A 24,737-nucleotide genomic window follows, 5' to 3' on the forward strand; every position below is an offset into this window, starting at 1 on the left:
CCAGGTTTATTGACTTAAATTCTGAGTGCCACAGCACTGAGGAAAGGGCGATGTTGATGGGGAATGTAGAGCATAGAAGGATCTATTGGAAGAACTGGAGCGGAGGGAGGGTTGGGTGGTGGCAATTGAACCTGGAAAAGGCTTCAGAGAGAAAAAAAATGATCACTTTTCAATTGTCTGAAAAGATATGATGGGGAGAAAAAAATCAGGCTTGTTCAACTTGTCCTCAGAGGGAATTGGGTGAAATAGATGGAATTTGAAGGGAGACTAATTTGGGGGAGAATTATGAGGAAGAATGTCATAAATAGAGTTGTTCAAGAAAGCTAATTGTTGCTGTAGGTATTCAAATACAGGCTCTATAAGGCATTTTCAAGAAATGCATAGGTTAATTGGGTAAAGTTTGGATTCGATAGTTTTGGAGCTTTCTTCCAACTCAATTTTGTGATTCTAAGATGTTGCTTCAGAGATCCTAGGGGATTTGGTGAGATGTGTCTTTGGATAGTTTGCCTGAAGCATCATTGTCTGAAAGAAACCCTGGGACTCCAGGCAGCAAATTTTTGTTTTCTGTCAGCCTGGGTCCTTGATCCACTTTTCTTTTTTATACACCTCATTTTCTCTCTTTTTTCCTCTTTCTTTGGGAGTGTTAGGATGGGTCATTCTCAATCCAGAGAAGCTCTGAAATCACTGAATCGCCATTTTTCTTTTGGTTTCCAGGTAAGACATTTCAGAGTAAGGGAAATGCTCTTGGGGGTGAAGAAGAGAAAACATTGCAAAGAGCATAGAGTTAGTTCTAGGTGTGCAAACTTCATTGGAGAGATCTTTCAGCAGGCCTCTATTTTCTCAATTTCTGATTTTTTACTGGTTCAGTTTAGATCAGCTAGGTGACATAGATAGAATGCTGAACTTCATATTAAGAAAACAAGTTCAAATTTGACCTTAGGCACTTACAAGCTACATGACTCTGAACAAGTCACTCTGCCTTCCTCAGTTTTCTCTTTTGTAAAATAAGAAAAATAGTAATGGCACCTACCTCCCAGAGTTGTTGTGAAGATAAGCTGAGACAATATTTGTAAAGCATTTAGCAAATCTTAAAGTGCTATATAAATGCAGCAGGAATATGAGGATCCCTCTCCTCAAGTTACATATTTCAATGTTATTTCCTTTGCAATCCTTTTTATTTTATTAAAAATTTAAAAAATCTGATTCTAAGAAGAAGGTCCTAGGTTAGCAGACCAGAATACATAAGAGATCAAAAACTGGTTTAGATGATTTGTACTTCTGAAGCTCCAGTCTGACGCCAGTCCTTAGAGGCCTGGTGAGTTTAGGAATTAGTGGATCTATAATATTCAAGGTAAGGACTGACTGAAGCCTTGTTCTAATACTTCCTTTAATCCAAAGAATTTGCAAAAAAGTGTGATTTATTATATCTGTCCTTTACACAATTTTGTACCTTGGGTAAGATGCAAAACTTAAGTCAAAATCGTCCAGTACTTTCTGAGATTTCCCAAGCATGGCCATTAGTAAGCTGTTCTCTGCCCAGGTTTGTGCTTGTTAACTTTCCCAAGTTCAATTATGTGTGGAAAATTGGGAAGGAGGGATAGGAATCAGTTCAAGGACTTAGCATGTTTTTTTTGGGGGGGGGTTCTTATTTAATTTTTTTTTACTAGATTTATCTAGTTCTGAGAGAGAAAGTTTACAGTCTCCACTGTGATAACACTACTGTCTATTTCTGCCTGTAATTCATTTAACTTTCCTTTAAAAATTTTAGATGCTACAGTATTTGGTGCATCTTCTGTTGAATATACCATCTCCTTTGAGCAAAGTGAAGAACTCATTAAAACATGTCCCTTATGGGATCATAATGCATCTTGCAAACTTGCTTCTACTTGATTGATAATCCAAAATAAACATAGTGGCAAATCTCCTCTTTCTTCATTCCTATTCATTAATCCGTTATAGTTCCCTTTGCTAGTACTTGTTCTACTTTTTATTCTCTAATGATATCACTTTTATTTTACCACCATAATAGAAAGGAATCCTGTTATTAGAAAGTCACATGCAATCTTCTTTTTCCTTTCCCTGTCTACTCCATTTGACCTTGAGGAAAAGGACTGCCTTTTGCCTTTCTTTGTATCCCTAGTACTTTAGTATAGTGCCTGGAACATAGCAGACAATAAATGTTTATTCATTGTGTTAAAATTTTTGTGATTTCCCTTTAGTAATTCTTAACTTAGTGGAATTCAGGGTTGCTTCCTCTAACTAGGTTATTTGACTGGTTGAAATCTATCCAATGAGATGTTAAATTCATGAGATGACAAGCAAAAAGTTTGTTGACTTCCCAAAGTAATTTAATTTGTTTTATTTGTGGGAGGGTCCTAACTGGTTCCAACTCTGTGTTATCCTTTTTTTTTTTAGGTTTTTTTTTTTTTTTTTTTTTGCAAGGCAATGGGGTTAAGTGGCTTGCCCAAGGCCACACAGCTAGGTAATTATTAAGTGTCTGAGACCGGATTTGAACCCAGGTACTCCTGACTCCAAGGCCGGTGCTTTATCCATTACGCCACCTAGCCGCCCCCTGTGTTATCTTTTTTTAAGGCTTTTTTAAAATCTGTGTATAAATCTCCCCTTTTTGGCCAACCCTCTAAATTTGAAAAATAGGCAATCTATGTGAAGTTACAGATTAAACTACCCTCTAAATGTAGTTTAATCTGTAACTTTACTTGGATTGCCTATACAATATTCTGCTTAATTAACTCAGGGTACTTTTTCTGAGGATTATGAGATTATGATTCCAATATACCAAATCTGTATAATTTTATTGCCTAAGAGGATGTATAAGATTGCTTTGTGATCAAAAATTATTTTTTTCTGGGGGCAGCTAGGTAGCACAGTGGATAGAGCACCACCAGCCCTGGAGTCAGGGGTACCTGGGTTCAAATCTGGTCTGAGACATTTGATAATTATTTAGCTGTGTGGCCTTGGGCAAGCCACTTAACCTCATCTGCCTTGCAAAAACCTAAAAATAAATAAAGTAAAAAAAATTATTTTTCTGTTTCTCTGATGTAATTGGAAATCATTTAAGCTATGTTAGAACCCTAGTCTGTGTAGAGAATTATTTTTCTTATATCTGAACCTGTGCTTAAACATTATAAAACCTATGGGTTTTTAACCTCTGTAATTCTGCTTTGTGATAGTGATATTCAACAGTAGTTGCCTATCACATGAATTCAGTGGGAATATTTTTCCCATAATTAACTTGAGAAGTTGAATATGTGTCAGGGAAGCAGGAAGCAGGGGAGAGTGACAGAAAAAGGAAAAAAACCCAACCGTTCAGACCTTGGAGCTCAGTTTTTTCTTGATGAGCAGAAGTTGAAATTAATACCTTTCCCATATCCTGCTTCCCAACTGGGAAGCTGTTCTTCACTTAAGCAGTATGTGCATGTCCTTTTTCTCTGGGGAAAATGCTTCATTAACCAATAAGGAAGAGCTCTTTCTGTTAGACATGTCACCTAGGGTAGCCTTTATATCTCCCACCCTCTGTGGAAGCAGAATTCCTTTTTCTTAGGGACAACTTCCCAAGAAAAGCTCTGTTTTATAACTCTTAAGACTTTTTACTATAGGCAGAGTGACTGGCAGAGATTTGCTTTCAGTTTTTAAAAAATCTGAATGAAGCATTCTCACCAAATATAAATAACATTATATATAGATCTATATATTGCCTAATTATAGATATAGCAGCTATATTACATTGCTTTCTTTCAGGGGAAAGGGGGGGGGAAAAAGGTAAGAAAAGATTGTTGAAAAGCTACCATTACATTTCCATAAAATTACCATTTTATGGGAAAATAAATAAATAAAAATTTAAAAATAGCATTTCTTGGAATTACAGCTTAAAGAGAACTGCAACGTCTGGCTTATTTCATCTCATCAGCTAGGTGGTACTCTGACTAGAGTCAGCAAGACAATTCAAATCCAGGCTCAGTCTTTGGAGTCTTTGACTCCAGGCAAATCGTTAAGCTTTGTTAGCTTTTTCATCTGTACGATGGTGACAGTAATAGCACCTACTTCACAGAGTTTTTATGAAGGTAAAATGAGATAATATGTAAAGTGATTTGCAGACCACAAAGATACTGCTAGCTATTATTTCAAAATAATAAATATTTTATTATTAATTTAAAAGTTCAATTAATTTGTTTTGTGATTCTTTCAGCTCTCTTCAGTCTCCATTAGGTGTTAATTTGTCATTGTTTCTTTTAAGAAAGTCACAATCTTATGTGTCCTCTATCTACATTCTTAATTTGTCAATATATTTTTACTTAATTAATCAAAATAATTACTTATATAAAATGACAGTTTTTTTAGTCATCTGCCAATCAACTGATCGGATATTCAGGTTTTTTATGACTAGGATCACACTATTGCTGTGTCTTCTCTCCATTTTTCCTCTACCTCTTCCTCTTCCTCTCTCCCTATTCCTTAATTATTAAACCTTTCAATATTAACATGAGACTAATAGATATTTTACATAGGATTTAGAAATTCTTTAGCTCATACATTGCATTAACTTTAAAGTAGGAGTTCTTAACTTTGTCTAAAACCCTTTTGGAAATATAATCAGGCCTATAGACTCCTAGAATAATTCTTTTAAATAGTTGAAAGAAATATAGAGAATGTTGTATTCAGTACCAGCAATCTTGTTTTAAGAACAACTTTGAGCAGCCAAGTCATTCTGACAAATATAAATACCTAAATTAATTTCAAAGGTCCTATGAAGAAAGATGCTGTTTGCATTCTGAAAAAGAATGTACATACACACATACACATACATATTTGTAAATCATATATATATATACACACATATATATATATACATATATATATATTTGTTTCTAATGCTAGTCATCTCTAGGATTTGGGAGGGGAGGAAGGGAGAAAATGTTACATAACTTGCATTTTTAAAAGGAATATCATGTTGTACATAATATATTTGCAGTATCTGGTGTGATCCTTTTTTTTATTCTACTTTTTTTATGGATGTTTTATTTCTTAAGTTCAGAATAAAAAAATACTACATTTTTGTTGTGATTGTTCATTCATTTCAGTGTGTCTGATTCTTTGTGATCCTATTTGGAGTTTTCTTGGCACTTAGTGGTTTGCAATTTCCTTCTCCAGCTCATTTTACAAATGAGCAAACTGAGGCTTACAGTGTTAATAGATTTGCCCAAGGTGTCTCAAGTCAGATTTGAACTCAGGAAGGTGTTCCTAACTCCAGGCCTGACAATTTAGAATTCAGTGAATATAAATGTAATTTTTTTCTCATCTAAGTTCACAGACCCCTCCAGGGAGAAGGGGTTAAGATCCCTTACTTTAAAGTAATAAGCCAATGTTGTGATTTAGAGGAGGTTTTTATAACATTCATTATGTGGAATGTATAACTAATATATTTATATTTGAATAATTTAAAAATTAAAAATTCTAAAATATAAAATATTAGCTATACATTCTACATAATGAAGAATCACAATTTTTGGATGTTATTTTAGTTTTTCAATTACATACAAAGATAGTTTTCAACATTTATCTTATAGGTAGTTTTTTAGTTCCACAATTTTCTACCTCCTCTTTCCTCTCCCCTTCTCATGACAGTAAGTAATCTGATTTAGGTTAAACATGTACAATCATGTTTAGCATTTCCATGTTAGTTATTGTGAAAGAGAAATTAGAACTAAAGTGAAAAAAAAACCCATGAGAAAAAAGAAAAAACATAAAAGAAGTTTTAAAAAGTGAAAATAACATGCTTTGGTCTGCATTCAGACTCCATAATTTTTTATCTGGATGTGGATAGCATTTTCCAAAACAAATCTTTTAGGGTTGTCCTTGGTCACTGAGCTGCTGAGAAGAACTAAGTCCATCATAATTGTTTATCACACAATGTTGCTGTTTAGCATCATACAATTTTAAGTTAATTGAATGGTTGTTTCATGAATTGATTACTTATCTAATGTTTTTCTATTTAGAAATAACAATACCACATATTTACAAAAACCCTATGGTTCTTAGGATAGCAAGCAAAAGAGGTAATGTTTCTCCTAGGGATAAGGGGAAAGTATGATAAAGGTCATTATCACTTTAAACCTTATATGACCTGTCTAATTCTTAGTATTTACCAGAAATATGGAAGGCATGGTGGGGCTGTTGTTAAAGGAATCTGGTCACCAAACCTTTAGCTAGGTATTAAATTAGAGTAGTCAGAAAGTCCTAGTTTGAATTCTTCTTCAAACATTTTCTAATTGTATGAGCTTGCTTTACCATATATAAAATGGGTGTAATAAATAGCACCTGCCCCACAGGATTGTTGTAAGATTCAAATGAAATAATGTATGTGGCTGTAAGTTTTCCCAGAAATGATCTTGCCTTAGCTTCCAGTCCAATTTAGGAAAGAATTTGCATTGCAGTTCGGACCAGCAGATGGCAGTGGACCATTGTTCATTGGTCAATGGAGAGAGTAGGAAGTCCCGAAGTCATTTTTCTAATCGCCTATCACCTGGTACAACAAATTAATAAAATTCTTCTTGAGATGTAGCATTTTAGCTGCTGAATTCCTATCTTCACACTATGTTAAATGTGGATGCAAAGTGAGGTTACAAAGAAAGGCAAAAGGCAGTCCCTACCTTGAAGGAATTCACAATTTAATAGGGAGATAGCATGCCAGCTTCTTTATACAAATAAGTGATAAACAGGATAAATTAGAAATAATCAATAGAGTTAAAGCACTAGAATTTTAGTTTGATTGGGAAAGGTTGTACAAACAAGATGAGTTTTTTCATTTGAAGAAAAATCAGGGAATCCAAGAGATGGAGATGAGAAGGGTAAGCATTCAAAGCATGGGGGACAATCTAGAGCCAAGAGATTAAGTGGAGTCTTGTGGAGGAAACTGCAAGGAGGTCAATGCCCCTGAATCACAGTACATAATAAGGTTGGGGCTGGGGTGTAAAGTATGGGAAGATTGGGAAAGTTTGGGTGTGCAGTTTATAAAGACTTTGAATGACAAGAGTATCATGATACCACCAGAAGATATTGGTTGCTATGGAGCATTGAAAGTATAAATTGCCCTGGTCACATGTGTTACCTGGCTTTAAGTTTCCTGTATCCCAACTGGTAGTAGAATATTATATATATATATATATATATATATATATATATATATATATATATATATATATATATATATATATATATATGGAGAGAGAAAGAGAGAGAGAGAGAGAGAGAGAGAGAGAGAGAGAGAGAGAGAGAGAGAGAGAGAGATTGATTTATTACCATTTATTTTGCCAAATTGTTCACTTTCTTTAAACTAATCTATTCTCTAGTAAGGGAAATACACTGTGGGGGGGGGTGTTTCATAGCTATATAAATACCTTTGAATCCAGGGTAACTTTCTAGGGACCCACATGTTAAGGGGTACTGGTGCTACAATAAATTGACGTATTACCTGTTCTTTGAATTTGACATTTCAGCTGCCATTTTCTTGCTTTCACACAGTCTATCATTGAATACTTGCAAAGTACTCTCTCAGCATCTCAGTCTCCAAGAATGATTATCTACTTTCAAAACTTGATTGGGGTGATAACTTTTCTGATTCCCCCCTCTCCCTTCCCAGGTTGTTTATGTATTCTTTTTTTCAAATTACATAACAATTTGACTAGATAAACTTACTTGCATGGTGTCTATGATACAGAGTTTATATGGAGATGCATCAAAATTCTGAAAAGCACCCTAAGAAGATTGGAAGGTAAGCAATGGGCAGAAAAATGGCATGGCCTGTCACATTTTGCCAGTGCTTATGAGATTCTGAGAATTTCCTTCCTTTCTGACAAGCTTAGATATTGGATTGATTCAATACTAGGAAGTTTCATTGAATCTGATACTGCCTTGGGAATCAATTCAGTCCATGACCAAAAAGATTCTGGGAAGGACTCACCTCTCTGATTAGTTGGTGTTTCTATTATTGTTCTGGTTTCCTTAGAATGACCTCAGGACTGAGTGGCTGAGATAAAATCATTGCCTTCTATTCTTAGGAGTGGTGGTGGTGGTGGTTGAAGAGATTGATTGGGAGTGTTTTCCATTGATGTGTTTTCTTACAGTCATAAACTTATTCTTTTACTTGTTGTTTTTACTCTTAACCTTATGTGATATCATGTAATTCATAGTTGGATATTTAAAGTTGGAGGCCTGGGAGGTTTCTTGAACAGGAAGTAAGTGACTGGGGCAGTTGTTGTGATGGAATCAAGACTAAGGGATTAAATCTATTTCCTTGGATTTTATGATTTGTGATGCTATTTGGAAGTATGTTTTTGGCAGAGATACAGGAGTGGTTTGACATTTACTTCTCTAGTTCATTTTACAGATGAGGAAAACAGAGTTAAGAGATTTGCCCAGTGCTATCAAGTGTCTGAGGACGGATTTGAACTCAGACCTTCTTCACTTCAGTCCCACCACTCTATGCACTATGGCACCACCTAACTGACCCCCCACCCCCCATCTGCTTGTCTATGTTCATGTTATAGGTCTCTTTCCTTATCAGGAATGCAAGTTCCGGAACTGTTTTGCTTTTGTTTTTGTTTTTCTTCTTCTAATAAAATGGCTACTTAATAAATATTTGTTGAATTGAGTTGAATTAGATTGAATTGAATTCCCTGGACTTTGATTCTCAGCCTTAGGACAATTTAGGACTGGGGTCAATCTTTTGTAAGTAGAAGCCCAGCTCTTATGAGTTTATTTTACATTAAAAGACTTTCCTGATGAAGGCAGATCTGGTCATTATCCTGTACCATAAGCTTATTATGAATAGATCATCTTCAATGATAGGTCTCTTAGTCAACCAACCCTACTTTTCTTTTGGAAGGGTCTGCAGATTATTTATATCTATTGCTGAGCCTTACATCTCTCACACAGGAATGTGAATACCCACTTATTCTCTTGGCTGGTTCAATCATACTTTTATATGCTGTTTTATACTGACTAGGTTACCAGCAAATGATCATCACTACATAATTATTTTTAAACACTCCTATAGTCCTTGAAGATAACCTTGGTGTGGAGGAATATACTTCCTTTACTTACTACTTCAATTCATGGGCTTCCATTGATGCACTTTTATTTATACAAACTAAACAGTCACCATGATGACACTTTAAAATCACTTATCAATAACTAAAAAGAGAAAATAATACTACCACAAGTACTTCACAGTAAAAAAAATTCAGGAATAATAAATATATTAAAATCCACATAGAAATCTAGGGAACACCATCTACCACTGCTTTCAGTATCTGTGTAGTAAAGTGTAATAAAGTATAGTAAAGACCTTTAGAAGTCTGCCAAGAAGGTATAGGAGGAAGGGAAAGATAAAACCTTATAAAAATATGCATAATCTAGCAAAACAAGTTCCATATCAGTCACATCCAAAAAGTCCATCACTTATCAAGCAGAATGTGAGTTGTACATTTCCTCTTTAGCATTGCATTACTCAGAGTTCTAAAGTCTTCCAAAGTGATTTTTTTCCCTATTAATATAAAATTGTTCTTCTAGTTCTGTTAACTTTCTTGGATACTGCCAATTTCATGACTTCTTATGGCATTATATTCCATTACATTCTTATTTTACATACCATAATTTGATTAGACATTCCTAGTACTCCTTTAGTTTCTAGTTTGGGACTACTTTTGTCTTTTGTTAATCTCTTCTCTATAGGTCTAATCATTTTGTATATAGATCTAGTAATTTTCCTCAGATTAACATTAATTTGAATTTTGCTAATTGTTAGTGATTTGAAAAATTTTTATATCATTATAGCTTGGATTAAAAAAATCAATTACCTATTCATAATCTTTTTTTTTAGGTTTTTGCAAGGCAAATGGGGTTAAGTGGCTTGCCCAAGGCCACACAGCTAGGTAATAATTAAGTATCTGAGATCAGATTTGAACCCAGGTACTCCTGACTCCAGGGCTGGTGCTTTATCCACTGTGCCACCTAACCACCCCAATTCATAACCTTTCATATTTAATTTTTTTTTTTTTTGCTTTTTAAATTTTACAATTTCCCCCAATCTTGCTTCCCCCCCCCCAGAAGGCTCTGATAGTATTTACATTGTTTCCATGCTATACATTGATCAAAATTGAATGTGTTGAGAGAGAAATCATATCCTTAAGGAAAAAATAAAATATAAGAGATAGCAAAATTATATAATAAGATAACTTTTAAAAAATTAAAAGTAATAGTCTTTGGTCTTTAAACTCCACAATTCTTTCTTTGGATAAAGATGGTATTCTCTATCACAGATACCCTAAAATTGTCCCCGATTGTTGCACTGATGAAATGAGCAAGTCCATTAAGGTTGATCGTCACCCCCATGTTGCTGTTAGGATGTACAATGTTCTTCTGGTTCTGCTCATCTCACTCAGCATCAGTTCATGCAAATCCATCCAGGCTTCTCTGAATTCCCATCCCTCCTGGTTTCTAATAGAACAATAGTGTTCCATAACACACATATACCACAATTTGTTCAGTCATTCCCAAATTGATGGACATTCACTCAATTTCCAATTCTTTGCCACCACAAACAGGGCTGCTACAAATATTTTTGTACAACTTTCACATTTAATTTATAAAGGGAATGACTCAACATATCTGAAAAAAACAGTAATTTCATTTCTTCTTTCTTTGCTTATTTCCTTAAATTTTCTCTCTTGTTTTGTTGTTATAACTGGAACTTCTGTGAAATATTCTTACTTTATCCTTGATCTTCTTGGAAATATCTCTAACTTTTTTCTATTTTCTGTAATTGTTTGTTCATATTTTTAGATACATATTATTTGCTATATTAAAGGAAAGTTCAATCATTCCATATTAACTAGTTTTTAAAAAATAGAAATATATATTGGATTTTGAAAAAAATTTTAATCATATCTGTCAATATAACCATGATGTTTAATGATTTATATTAACAAAACATTATTAAAATATTATTATATTTTAATATAAATTATAAATTATAAATGATATAAATATATAATTTATATAAATTATAATTTATATAAATTTATATAAAAATATAAATATTATATAAATATATAATTTATATAAATATATTTATATAAATATAAAATATTATCATAGTCTATATACTAAGCTAATAAATCCAATGTCATCATAATGAGTTCTCTTTTATATGTTTTGTAACTATTTCTAATGTTTTATTTAAAATATTTACATTAGGGACATTGATCTATAGTTTTTTTCCCAGGTTTTTTCTTTTTTTAATTTTTTACAAGGGAATGGAATTAAGTGACTTGCCCAAGGCCACACAGCTAGGTAATTATCAAATGAGGCCGAATTTGAACTCAGGTCTTCCTGATTCCAGGATCTATCCACTGTGCCACCTAACTGCCCCCCAAATTATAGTTTTCTTTACTTTAATTTCCTGATTTATGTATCAAACCCATATTGCTATCACAGAAAGAGATTAGGAGAATTCTCTTTCCTATTATTGAATACAATTCATGTAATATTGGAATTAATCTTTGAATGTTTGATAGACTTAACTTGTAAATTCTTCTGACCCTGAAGATTTTGTCCCCTTTCAATTGAATTTCTAAGTTTATATATGGTTTGTTCAATTATATGTGTTCTATTTCTTTTTTTTAGTCTGAGTATTTTATTTTTTATAAATATTCATCTATTTACTATAAGTTTTCAGTTTTATTGGTATAATTTCTGATAATTTCCTTTATTTCCTCATTGTTTATTAATTTTTCTTTTTATGTTATATGAAGTTTAATTTTCCTTTTTAAAAATCATATTGAATATTTTGCTAATAATATTATTATTATTATTTTATTTTAAGGCAATGGGGTTAAGAGTGACTTGCCCAAGGTCACAAGCTAGGCAATTATTAAGGGTCTGAGGCTGGATTTGAACTCAGGTTCTCCTGACTCCAGGGCTGGTCCTCTATCTACTTAGTCCCCCTATTGTTTTACTTTTTACTTGTGATTTCTATTTTGAGAACGGGTCTATGTCAATCCTGTTTCTTTCCCTCTTGTCTGTGTTTCTGATTTAGTTGTCTCCCTACCCTGGAACTTCCCTCACAACCTGGATCCTATCTCTCCTAGAACTTACCTTTCCATGTTGGCCCACTTCTCTCACTGGTGATTGCCTTCCAGGATCTTTCACCTTGATGACAGGTCCAAGCCAGACTTGCTTCTTTTTCTTCCTGGTTGTACTCTTCACATTGGACCTTTCTGACATATCCCTACTCATCCCCTCACCTATCTAGTTCTTTTTACATACTGTCTTCCCTCATTAAAATGTCAGCTCCCTTTTCCGCACTGCCGAGAAGATGGATCCATACAACGTTGTAACCGTCATAACTTTAAAGGGAAACTTTCACAAAGTCCGGAGCCCTAGATGCTGTGCAGATAAAGGAGGATGTTCTCCAATTCCTCACTGCAGGGACCTATTTGGGTGGTATCAATTTGGACTTCCAGATGGAACAGTATACTAACAAAAGGAAGGGTGATGGCATCTATATTATTAATTTGAAGAGAACTTGGAAAAAGCTTCTGCTGGCAGCTTGTGCCATTGTTGCCATTGAAAAACCAGCTGATATTAGTGTCATCTCATCCAGGAACACTGGCCAGAGAGCTGTTCTGAAATTTGCTGCTGACACTAGCGCCACACCTATTGCTGGATGCTTCACCCCAGGCACCTTCACTAACCAGATCCAGGCAGTTTTCAGGGAGCCTCACCTCTTGGTTGTCACTGATCCTCGTGCAGATCATCAACCTTTGACTGAAGCATCACATGTTAACCTTCCAAACCCTGCACTGTGCAACACAGACTCCCCACTTCACTATGTGGACATTGCCATTCCATGTAACAGCAAGGAAGCTTACTCATTAGATCTGATGTGGTGGATGCTGGCCCAAGAAGTCCTGAGGATGTGTGGTACCATCTTCCGTGAACACCCGGGAGGTCATGCCTGATCTTTACTTCTACAGAGTTCCAGAGGAGATTGAAAAGGAAGAGCAGGCCACAGCTGAGAACGCAGTGACAAAGGAGGAATTTCAGGGTGAATGGACCACACCTGCCTCAGAATTCACTGTTGCTTAGCCAGAGGTGGCTGATTGGTCTGAGGGCATCCAGGTGCGATCTGTGCCCATTCATCAGTTCCCTAGTGAAGATTGGAGTGCTCAGCTGTCTACTGAGGACTGGCCTGCAGCTCCTACTGCTCAGGCCACTGAATGGGTAGGTACTACCACAGAGTGGTCCTAAGTTTTACCCAGATGCTCTAATAGTGTTGGGAAAATCCTGATGGAAAATAAATGTTGGTTTCTTTTAAAAAAGTCAGTTCCTTGAGAGTTTGTCTTTGTTTTGCTTGTCCAGCTAGTTTAACACAGTAAATAGCATGCAGGAAGCACCTAATAAATGCATATTGCCTTGTATGTATAGTTAAATAATTTGTTTTTTGGTCGATGAAAACATTTGGAGATATAAATAAGAACTGCTTCTTAAAAAGTTTTGGTATGTTTTCTTATTATTATCATATCTCTGGTGGAATAGAACAGAAATAGGCTATTTATTTATAGACACAAGTGCCAGACAAACTCACTCTCTTTTATCACTTTTTTTCTTATTTGTAATGAGTTGGAGGACAAGGTGGAGGGAAATACACAGTTAACAAACTAAGACAACTTTTCTCTTCCCCTTGTCCTGTTTCTCATCCCAGATTTTTACCATGTCTTCCTTTCCTCATAATCTCCTCTCTCAAAGACAATGGAATATGTTCTGACTATAACTATTTCTTACCTATCCTATCCTTCATTTTTAATCTCTCTGTCTCTCTATGTGTCTCTGTTTTGGTCTGTCTGCATCTATCATTGTGTTCAATTAGTGAGGATTACCTTTTCCCACTATCCATTTCCCCCACCCCCACCCTATTCATGCATAAATACTCTTCATCTTATGCATCTCTATTATGTAATAGCAAATCACCCTTCTTAGTGCTCCCAGGTAATTTTTTAAAATTATAAATTGCAGAGCAAATGTCAATCTCCCTTACTATAGGGAATTTCTTCATTAGAAATCTCTATACCAATGAAATCACAGGTCAAGTTCCCCAAGTTCCCCAAATCCATGACCTTGAGGAAATGTTTAATAATAAGACTAATAGCCCACATTCACGTAGAGTGTGTTCTTTACATACAGTACTATTTCATTTTGATCCTTACTACAAATAGGCAGTGCCATCCATCCCATTTTACAGATAAAACTTGGGCAGAAAGGGGTTAAGTTTTTGGACCAAGGTCTTTTTTGGTAGATAGTCTTATCTAGTGGAAAAGGTGCTGGTTTTAGAATCAGAAAGTCTGGGTACAAACTTATTTTTACTGCTTGTGACTTGGGTGACCACACATCTCCTTCCTCATCTATAAAATAAAATGAATTAGAGGTTCTCAAGGTGCTTTCTAGCTCAAAATCTATAATCCAATGAATCCTATAGAAGAATGAAGAAATCAAAGAATTGAGCACTTCTTGGGTAGGTTGAGGGGGCAGCTCAAGTGTCCCCTCCCTCCAAAGTAGTGTCTGAAGTGAAAGCAGATACTTGGAACCCTAGTTTTACAACCTGAACTGCTTCACCATGGCCTTGGATATAATTGGTGGCACCATTGTGATGGTAGAAAGACATTTAACCTTAGCAAGATCCCTAGAATAGCTAATAAATGGAAAGAGCCCTAGATGTATAGTCAGAAGACTTGGATTCAGATCCCACATAGCTATGCTACTTGCTATCTGAATGATTTTGGACAAAGTACTACATTTCTGAGTCTCACTTTCCTCATTTGAAAACTGAAGAGATAAGACCAAAAGACTTTTTAGTTCTAAATCTTTGACTGTGATATTGGTGGAGTAAGATTTAGTAGTCAGCAGTAGGGCAGAAAAGGGACTAATGGGTCAAAGCTTAGGTGCCACCCAACATGGACCAATGGATGACCTGCCTATGCAAATCCTAATCTCATGGAGAGGTGCTTGGGAAAAATTTCATTCCCAAATATAATACCTATGTAGAACTCTCTCTCTCTCTCTCTCTCTCTCTCTCTCTCTCTCTCTCTCTCTCTCTCTCTCTCTCCCCCTTGTCTCTCTGTCTCCAACTCTGTCTCTGTCTTTTTGTCTCTCTGTGTCTCTTTGTCTCTGTCTCTCTGTCTCTGTCTCTGTCTGTATGTCTGTCTCTCTCTCTCTCTCTCTCTCTCTCTCTCTCTCTTTCTCTGTCTCTCTTCTACCTTTGTATAATAGTGGTGTCTATGTATCTGTTTATGGGGATCATCTACTGACTTTTACTGCAGTCCAGTGTATTACATCTATAATATTCATATGATTCACCATCTCCCCTTAATTCTGTTCACAGCCTACACCCCTATTTGCTGTTTGAATCGCCAATACTTGCCATTTTTAGAACATGTTCTCCAGGTGTCAATTCTGGGTCAGTCCCTCTCTGGACCTAGTGATGGTTTCTCTATAAGTTTCAATCCTTTGGAGGTGGAGCACAAGAATAAAGGAAGGTATTTGAATATAGGTCAGGCATTCAGAGGTGGCAGGTTCAGACATGAAAGGAAGTAATATACAATAAGGCTAGAAAGGAAGGATAGAGATAGATTTTAAAGGACTTTAAAAGTGAAACAGAGAAGTTTATATGTGCTCTGAGCTCTTAAGCTTTTGTGTGTGTGTGTCATAAACCTTTAAGTGTTCTGGTGAAATCAATGAATTCCTTTTCAAAAGAATGTTTTTAAGTGCCTAAAATAAAATTCATTAGATTACAAATTAAACCAATTTTTGGAACATTAAAAAAAGGCAAAAATTCATTGACTTCAGGTAAAGAACTCAAACAAGAGATAGTAGGGAATCACTGGAGTTTACTGAGCATCAGTGATGTAGATTTATGCTTTAGGGATGTCATTTTGGCAGCTGTGTGGAGGGTATATAGGAAAGGAGAGGAGAGAGGCTAGATGTTGGGAGACCCATAAGGACCCAGGATTTCTGACTCCTGGGAAAGGCAGTCTTGTTGCTGCCATATCATGGTCATAGACCTAGAGCTGGAAGGGGAAAGTCTTCTAATCTAATCCCTTCAGTTTTCAGATGAGGAACCTGAGATTAGAAATGTAATGATTTTCCAAAGTCATACAGGTGCATATCACATGATAAATAAGTATTTACTGTATTCCCACTCCCCACAGTCTGGCAAGATTGTGGACAGAGCACAGAGACAGAGAGACACAGAGATAGAGACAAAGAGACACAGAGACAGACAGACAGACATGGAGAGAGAGAAACAGAGCTAGAGACAGAGAGATAAACAGAGAGAGAGCTCTACATAGGTATTATATTTGGGAATGAAATTTTTCCTAATCTAGGACAGAGCTAGGTTCTACCTTCAGATATTTTCTGTTGCTTTAGGCAAGTGTTTCCTCATTTTTGTTTTGTTTTTCAATTGGTTTAGTGAAGCTTGAGAATGTATATGGCACTTCCCATTTGAGAAAGGGGGATGGGTGGGAATAAAATGTCCACAGTTGAGGGTTGTGTATGGTGATTATCGACAGGACTAATAACCAGGGGAGACAAAAGAAAGCTGAGAATAAAGAACTTGAATAGAGAGAACAATGACAAACCAGGAGAAGAGAAGTGCCCCAGAGAGCCTCTGGGAATCTGAGTAACATAGTAGTTGTCTTACAGATAAATAAAAAGTTTCAAAAAGAAGAGATAAATACCATATGTTCCCTTCCCCAATTCAGGCAGGCAGAAACCTGGGAGCAAAGGACTGAGATAGGGGCTTGTGGGGAAGGGCTTTTAGTAGAGATTCCCTTGGGACTGTAGAGATCCTACTTCCATATTTGGGACCAATAAGTAGTGTTCATTTGAGTATTTTGTTTTCTTGTAAAACAAATGGAAAACCTTTCTTATATGATACTTTATGCATGATCTATACTTTCAAGAGGGGGACTGTTTCCCTACAATGATGAGTGGCATGGTGGATAGGGGAGGACATTGAGTAATGATATCATATGTGCCCTTTTCCAAGTTTTCCAAATAGGTTAGGAGAGGGAGAAAATCTTAGTAAGTGTATCTGGGTCACTTTCTTTTTCCCCTCCTAGACCACCCTTTCCATTGGACTTTTCCTGATCTCCCCAGATAAGTGGAGCAATAGACAGAATATTGGGATTAGGGTCAAGAAGACATGATTTCAAATCCTGTCTGAGATACTTACTAGTTGTGTGATGCTGGGCAAATCCCTTAACCCTTGTCTGCCTCAGTGTCCTAAACTGTGAAATGGGAATAATAGTAGACACTTCCTCCCATGGTTGTTGTGAAGATCAAATGAAATAATTGTAAAACTCTCAGCACTGTGCCTGGCTCTTAATAGGTAATTTATATATGATTGTTCCCTTCTTTCTTCCTTTCCCCCATTACCTTGTATTTTTATAATGTTGTTATTTTATATTTATAATGTTGCCTCCTATAATAGAATGCAAACTTTTTGATTGCAAGGACTGTTTCATTTTTATTTTCAGTTGTGGCATTGGTTCGTTGGAATTTATAACAAGTCTTTATCATTGAAGTCAGGCTGGGCAATACAAGTCAAGTTACCTTGCAATTGTCTGTGCCTCCATACAATACAAGTTTAATGAAAAATCACAGCGTGACTAAGGGAAGTTATTATTTCTCTTCTGCACTTCCCCCTTCTTTCAAAGGAGAGATGAATCTATTTTATCTACATTTGTTCATTAAGAATTTGTTTGCTTTTTCTTTTGTCATTTGTTTGAAAAGAAACTGGTTTCTTTAAGATAAATGTTATTCTTATGAACCTGAATATGGATGAATGTTGAAAACTATCTCTGCATGTAATTGGAAAAATAAAAAAAGATAAAGGACAAAATAGATAATTATTATTCACTGAGGCATTGATCTATAAAGCAACACCTACCCTTGGAGATAAGGGAGCTTATGGTCTTACAGAGAGAGCAAGACTGATGGTGGGAGACAGTTCCTGGTCCCAAACTGGGAGGCTCAGAGCAAGAACAAAAATATTTTATCAATATGTATTTTTTAAGTAGCATTTTATTTTTTCCAATTACATGTATAGATAGTTTTCAACATTCATTTTTATAAGATTTTGAGTTCCAAGTTTTTCTTCCTCCCTCCCTTCCTTTATCTCTCCTCAAGACAGCAGGCAATCTAATATAAATTATACATGTGCAATCAGGGAAGCATGATATGTATTTTAATAGCCTTCAAAAGCAGCAAGAACATATGAATTTTGACCTAGACTCATAAAGTTGGGGGCAGTTTTGATGGGGTAGGATTTACAAACTTACTGGAAAAATCTTCTGAACAGTGACCACAATGACATCCTATTCCTTTTGCTATTCAAGTTTGAAAACTCTTAAACTCTCCTTTCCCTCCTTAGCTGAAGGCCGTAATTAAGGGGAAAGTCTTACCTGAAAGGAGGTGAGGGAAATGGGTGCTATTCATGTAGAGGTAGAGGTCAAAAAGAGAGCAACTAACTCCTCACCAGTCTTTCACTATCTATCCTTTTGACACTGCTAGAATAATACCTCTACCACTGCTATTTGGTGGTGGTGGTGGGGATTTTCTTGGCAGAGATACTGGAATAGTTTGCCATTTCCCTCTTCAGCTCATTTTACAGATAAGGAATTGAGACAAATAGGGTTAAGTGACTTGCCCAGGTTCATACAGCTTAGTAAGTCTCTGAATCTGGATTTGAACTCAGGATGAGTCTTCCTGACTCTGAATCTGGGAGTTTATCCATTCTCCATACCTAATTGCCCCTGCTAGATATGTGTATACAAAATATATTCTAAGTATTTTTTTTCTAGGGGAAAAGGCACAGATTTAATGTTGGACAGTTTGTTTATAAAAAAGCTCAAGAAAAGAATAGAGAAGAAAAATATAAGGGCATTAGAGGGATGAGGTCAGGGAGTGGAGGTTGGAGTTTCAGTCTAAGAAACCTATGACTATACTCCCAGGGAATTTGAGTTAAGGTATTTTTGATTTGTTTATGAATCCCTGAGATGAGGTGGATGAATGCATTCACACACGGTAGCTATCGTTTGAATGCTATGAATTGTAATGAGGGCACCAGTGAAAGGACCCTACAGGCTAATTTGGAGTATAAAATCATGGGTGAAATATTTAGGAAAGAGGATAATAGAAATGCCTTTGGCATAAATTTTCTGAGGCATTAGAGTCTTCCAAATTTTCTAGAGAGCCATGAGAAAGTGAAAAGGGGTAGCACACAAATATTCTTTATGCAGTAGAAAAACATTTCCTATGTCAGACACAGAAAAAAACTGTGAGAATTCTCTACCAACTTTAATCATGGCCACATCACCAAAACACTTGGCACAGATTCTTGCCAGGTTCTGTATGTTGATTGAGACCCTTATAAGAAGTCATAATTACTCTCTGAAACAGCATGTCATTGCCCCAGAAGGAGAGGAAAAAGTTTAATTCTAAGTATTCATATTTTATTAAGATGCTACAGGAGTGACTGGTATGAGAAAAATAAGTCTCAGAGGACTTGAATTTGATGAGTAGGGCACATTGAAAATGAAAAGATCAGCTATTATTGTGAATGGATATTTGGGGGTTCTTGTTAATTATTTCAGAGAATCTATAATCATAATCCAAGAGGAGGCTGCTAATGTCCAGTTGCAGACTAAGATTAGAAAGAGTGCTGAATAAAGTAGTGATTACAGCAAAGCAGTTTTCAAATGAATGCTTAGAGTTTCAGCGAGGTGCCTTGAGAGTCTCTGTTAAACTGCATGGGACTTACACTGGTAATGAATGATATTCACTTACCCATTTTCCAGCTTTCCTATAGTGTACTTCAATCCAAAGAATAATACTGTGCCATGAATTAAATGAAGCAAACAAGTTAACAAATATGTTTAAGAACCATTGGATTATAATAATGTTAAAAAATTGTAATAAACACTATACCCAACACTATTGGTCTCAACCAATCTGAAGAAGTGATGATGTTTGTCCTTTATTCTCAAACAAGACCATGGCATTAGGGAGGTGATACCATGACAAGCATATGAATTGGATTTGCCTGAGGGATGTGCTGTGCTAAGTCATCAACCTCTCTTTCTCCTCCAGAATCATCTGGATCCAGTGGCCACATATAAATCAGGACAACTGGATCACACAGCTAGTAAGTGTCAAATATCTGAGGTGGGATTCAAATGCTTGTCCTCCTAACTCCATGGCCAGTGCTCTATCTTTTTTACCACCTAGTTGTCCCTAAGAGAAAAGGGGAAAGTATGACGGTAGAATATATGTATTGCCTCTCATGGTCACTGTGTCTATTGAGTTTTGCTTAACTTTACTAGAAGAAAGAGCAAAGGGGAAGGGGTATATACAGAAATGAAATTGAAGTAAAAACAGAAGTCATCAGTAAACATTTTTTAAAGTGTGCTTCAGTCTATCTTCAGATACCATCAGCTCTGTCTTTGGGATGGATAACATTTTTTATCATTGAGTCCATCAGAGAAATTGCTTCAATATTTTTTCCCACCACTTCTATTGCTAGTTGTATTTCCCTCCATCCTATTCCTCCCCACTCCCATTTATTCTATTCCCTCCTCAAAAGTGTGCTACTTTTGACTATCCTCACCTAGCTTCTTTCCTCTCTTCTATCTCCTACACCCCTTTCCCTCTCCCTATCCCCCTTCTCTCCATCTCTTTCCTCTTCTATTTTCCTCTAAGATTTCTATATGCAATTGAGTGTGTATGTTATTTCTTATCTGAGCACTTCCAATAAGCATTAAGGCTTACTCACTTCCCCTCACCTTCCCCACCTTCCACTCCATTTCTCCTTTCCCTTTTCCCAGTACATTCCTCTCTTTCTGATTAACTCCATCTTTATAATATATCATACCTTCATATTTGGTTCCCTTCTGTGCTTTGTCTATTTATTTTCTTTCTAACTACCTTAATAAATGAGAAGGTTCATATGTGTTAACAGCATCATCTTCCCATGAAGGAATAAAAGTAATTCAACATCATTAAATTTCTCATAATTAGCCCTTCTCATCCACCCTCTCTATGCTTCACCAAAGTCCTGTACTTGAAGATCAAACTTTCTGTTCAGCTCTGGTCATTTTAACAAGAAAGTTTTTTTTAAGAAAGATTTTATTTATTTTGAATTTTATAATTTTCCCCCTAATTTTGCATCCCTCTCCCCATCCCCCAGAGAAGGCAGTCTGATAGTCTTTACATTGTTTCCATGGGATGAATTGATCTAAGTTGGTTGTGATGAGAGGGAAATCATATCCTTAGGGAAGAAACATAAAGTATAAGAGACAGCAAAATTACATAATAAGATAATGGTTTTTTTAAAATTAAAGGTAATAGTCTTTGGTCTTTGTTCAAACTCTACAATTTTTTCTCTGGATACAGATGGCATTCTCCATCGCAGATACCCCCAAATTGTTCCTGATTGTTGCACTGATGGAATGAACAAGTCCATTAAGGTTGACCATCACTCCCATGTTCAACAGGAAAGTTTGAAATCCCCCTATTTCATCAAATATTCATCTTTTCCCCTGAAAGAGGATGTTCAGTTTTGCTGGGTAGTCAATTCTCAGTTGTAATCCAAGTTCTTTTGCCTTCTGGAATATCATATTTCAAGCTCTATGAGCCCTTAATGTGGAAGCTGCTAAATCTTGTGTAATCCTGAGTGTAGTGCCATGATATTTGAATGGTTTCTTGGTATTTGGCTATAAAAAAAGTGAAAATAGTAGGCTTTGATCTGCAATAAGAATCCATAGTTTTTTTCCCCCTCTGGATGTAGATAGCATTTTCCATTATGAGTCTTTTGGAATTGTCTTGGTTCGCTGCATTGCTGAGAAGAGCTAAGTCTATCATAGTTGATCATATCACAATGTGGCTGTTATCATGGAGAACATTTTACACTGGCTCTGCTCACTTCATTCAGCATCAGTTCATGTAAGTCTTTCCAGGTTTTTCTGATATCTGCCTGCTCATCATTTCTTTTAAAATAGTAGTATTCCATCACATACAGCTACCACAATTTGTTCAGTTCTTTCCCAATTGATAGCATTCCCATAATTTCCAATTCTTTGCCACCACAAAAAAGAGCTGCTACAAATAATGTATGAAGGTTTTATTCCCTTATTTATGATCTTTTTGGGATACAGAACTAGTAACGGTATTACTAGATCAAAAGGTTTTGTATTCTTTTGTACATAGTTCCAAACTGATCTCCAGTTCACATCAGTTCACATCAGTTCACAACCACACCAACAGTGCATTAGTGTTTCATTTTTTTTCCAAATCTCCAACATTTTTCATTTTCCTTTCCTGTCATATTAACTAATCTGCTAGGTATGAGGTAGTACTGTTGAGTTGTTTTAATTTGCATTTCTCTAATCAATAGTGATTAAGAATATTTTTCATATGACTTTTTTATGGATAACTTTAATTTCTTCATCTGAAAACTGCCAGTTCATCTCCTTCGACCATTTATCAATTGGGAAATGACAAAAACAGAAGATTTCTATAAGAATTAAAAATTTAGGGGGGTGTATAAAGGTACAGTGATATTTGGAGCATGAACCATATTAGATTTACCTAAGTAATTAGAAGGATCTTAGATGATGAAATATTATCATTGCAAATATAATTGCCTAGGATCAGACTTTCAGTTACTCACAAGTGGTAAAACTGATCAGATATAGAGAAAAACAAAACAATAAAGGGAACTCTCAAAAGACAGAGATGTATATACTAGCCAAAATGACCCCTTTGTTTCTAGTCCCAGTATTGGAGAGCAGTATAAAGGGAAATTTAACCAACCAATTCCAAATTGAGAACATGCTCTTTAAGAGTTTATAAACTCAGAGATCAAAAAAAGTCAGTTTTTGGTACTCTACCAAGGGCATCCCATAAGGCTCATCTGTTGTTATGATTCTGGTCAGGACAAACCCCCTGCATGTTGAGTAAACATATATGTACTCTTTTGTAAACATATATGCCAGCAAGACAAGAGTCAGAGAAGATTCTAAGGTACCAGCTGAGAGTTGCTAATTCAAGGTCATCTTTATTACAACCTTATAATAGTGCAATGACAAAAAGACTTGGGAAATCAATATTTATGAAGACTACTGAACCATGAACCAAAGAACTGAGAAGAATTGTACACTATACCATGAGCATGGGACTCTCGGGATTGTCTTCTAGGGAGCCAAAGTTTTTTTTTTTTTTTTTTTCGGGGTGTGTGTGTTTTTGTTCAATTGTTTTCTGTCATGTCAGACTCTTTGTGGTCCCATTTGTTGTTTGCTTTTTGGCAAGGATACTGAGATAGTTTGACATTTCCTTCTCCAAATCATTTTATATCTGAGGAAACTTAGACATACAGGATTAGATGACTTGCCCAGGATAACAGAGACTGAATTTGAACTTAGGAAGATAATGAGCCTGCCTAACTCTAGGCACTGCCCTCTATCTGTTGCACCACAACAACCAGCTGTATTAGACCTGGGTAGTGACTAGTAACAAATCCCCATGGAAGAAGAAAGAACAAATTTTCTATAAGAAGGAGAATGTCTATACTTTCCCCTGAAGTTCTATCAGAGGCATAATGAGTAATGTTTTTGCTGGCAATGAGGGAGATTGTGGTCGTTGATCAGTCCACAAGTATAAGCACCTACTTTGTATCAGAGACTGGAGATGCAAAGATAATAATGTAATAGTCTCAATCCTCAAGGGACTTAAATTATTTGTAGAAAACAACATGGGTAAATAAAAACATATGAAAAGCAAATACTTGGCAATTTTTAGGGGAATCTAGAAAGATCTCTTGGAGGAGATAACACTTGAGCTGAGCTTTTAAGGAAACTAGAGATTCTTTTAAAAATTACTATTTTTGTTTTGAAAATAAAAAATACAAAAATCAGAGATCATTTCTATATATAAGATTTGAATAGAAAAAGGAATATATTTGAAACTATGAATATTTTATACATATATATATATGTGGCTAGATGCTTTAGATATATCCCTTTGACAATTGTGTGAAGGATAGATTGGAGAGTAGGTGGTGGGTGGTGGGTGGGGTATTAGAAATTTGAGGTAGAAAGCTCAGTAGAAAGTTGTTGCAATGTTCTTGGTGAAAGTCAATGAGGAACTGAACTAGGTTGGTGGATTGAGGGGAAGTGAGTTGAGGGGAAAAGCTGGATACAAGAGAAGTTTTGTATACTGAATGAGATCAGAAGAAAGACTTGAAGGGAAAGGTCAACAACATTAGGGAAAGATTTCCCATCATTTTGCATCAATCAAAACTCACTTAATCTGACCTAGAAAACTGGGGGACTAAATAGCAACCAAGAGATGAAGCAAGAATAGAGAAAGAATTAAAAAAAGGTGGAAAAGGTAGAGATAACTTTCTTCTCTGAATGGCAAGGAAGAATTAGGTGAAGCAGGTCAAGACAGGACTTGAGGAAAAGGACCTCATGTAGAGGAACCTTCATATTTGGGATTCTAAGTGAAGTGAATCTAGGGACAAACCTTTAAAATTATTAATTCCTCATTTAAGTATGTCTGGTTTGCTTTCCTCTTGAAAAAAAGTAATGTTCTGTTTAAGT

General features: G+C 35.8%; 1 pseudogene; it reads left to right on the top strand.

The window, feature by feature from the left end:
* Positions 1 to 7,748: 7,748 nt before the first annotated feature.
* LOC141504360 (small ribosomal subunit protein uS2 pseudogene) lies at positions 7,749 to 13,329 on the top strand (annotated as a pseudogene).
* The last annotated feature ends 11,408 nt before the right edge of the window (positions 13,330 to 24,737 follow it).

The sequence above is a fragment of the Macrotis lagotis genome, chromosome 1 (genome assembly GCF_037893015.1).
Source record: "Macrotis lagotis isolate mMagLag1 chromosome 1, bilby.v1.9.chrom.fasta, whole genome shotgun sequence".
NCBI classification, from domain to species: Eukaryota; Metazoa; Chordata; class Mammalia; order Peramelemorphia; family Peramelidae; genus Macrotis; species Macrotis lagotis.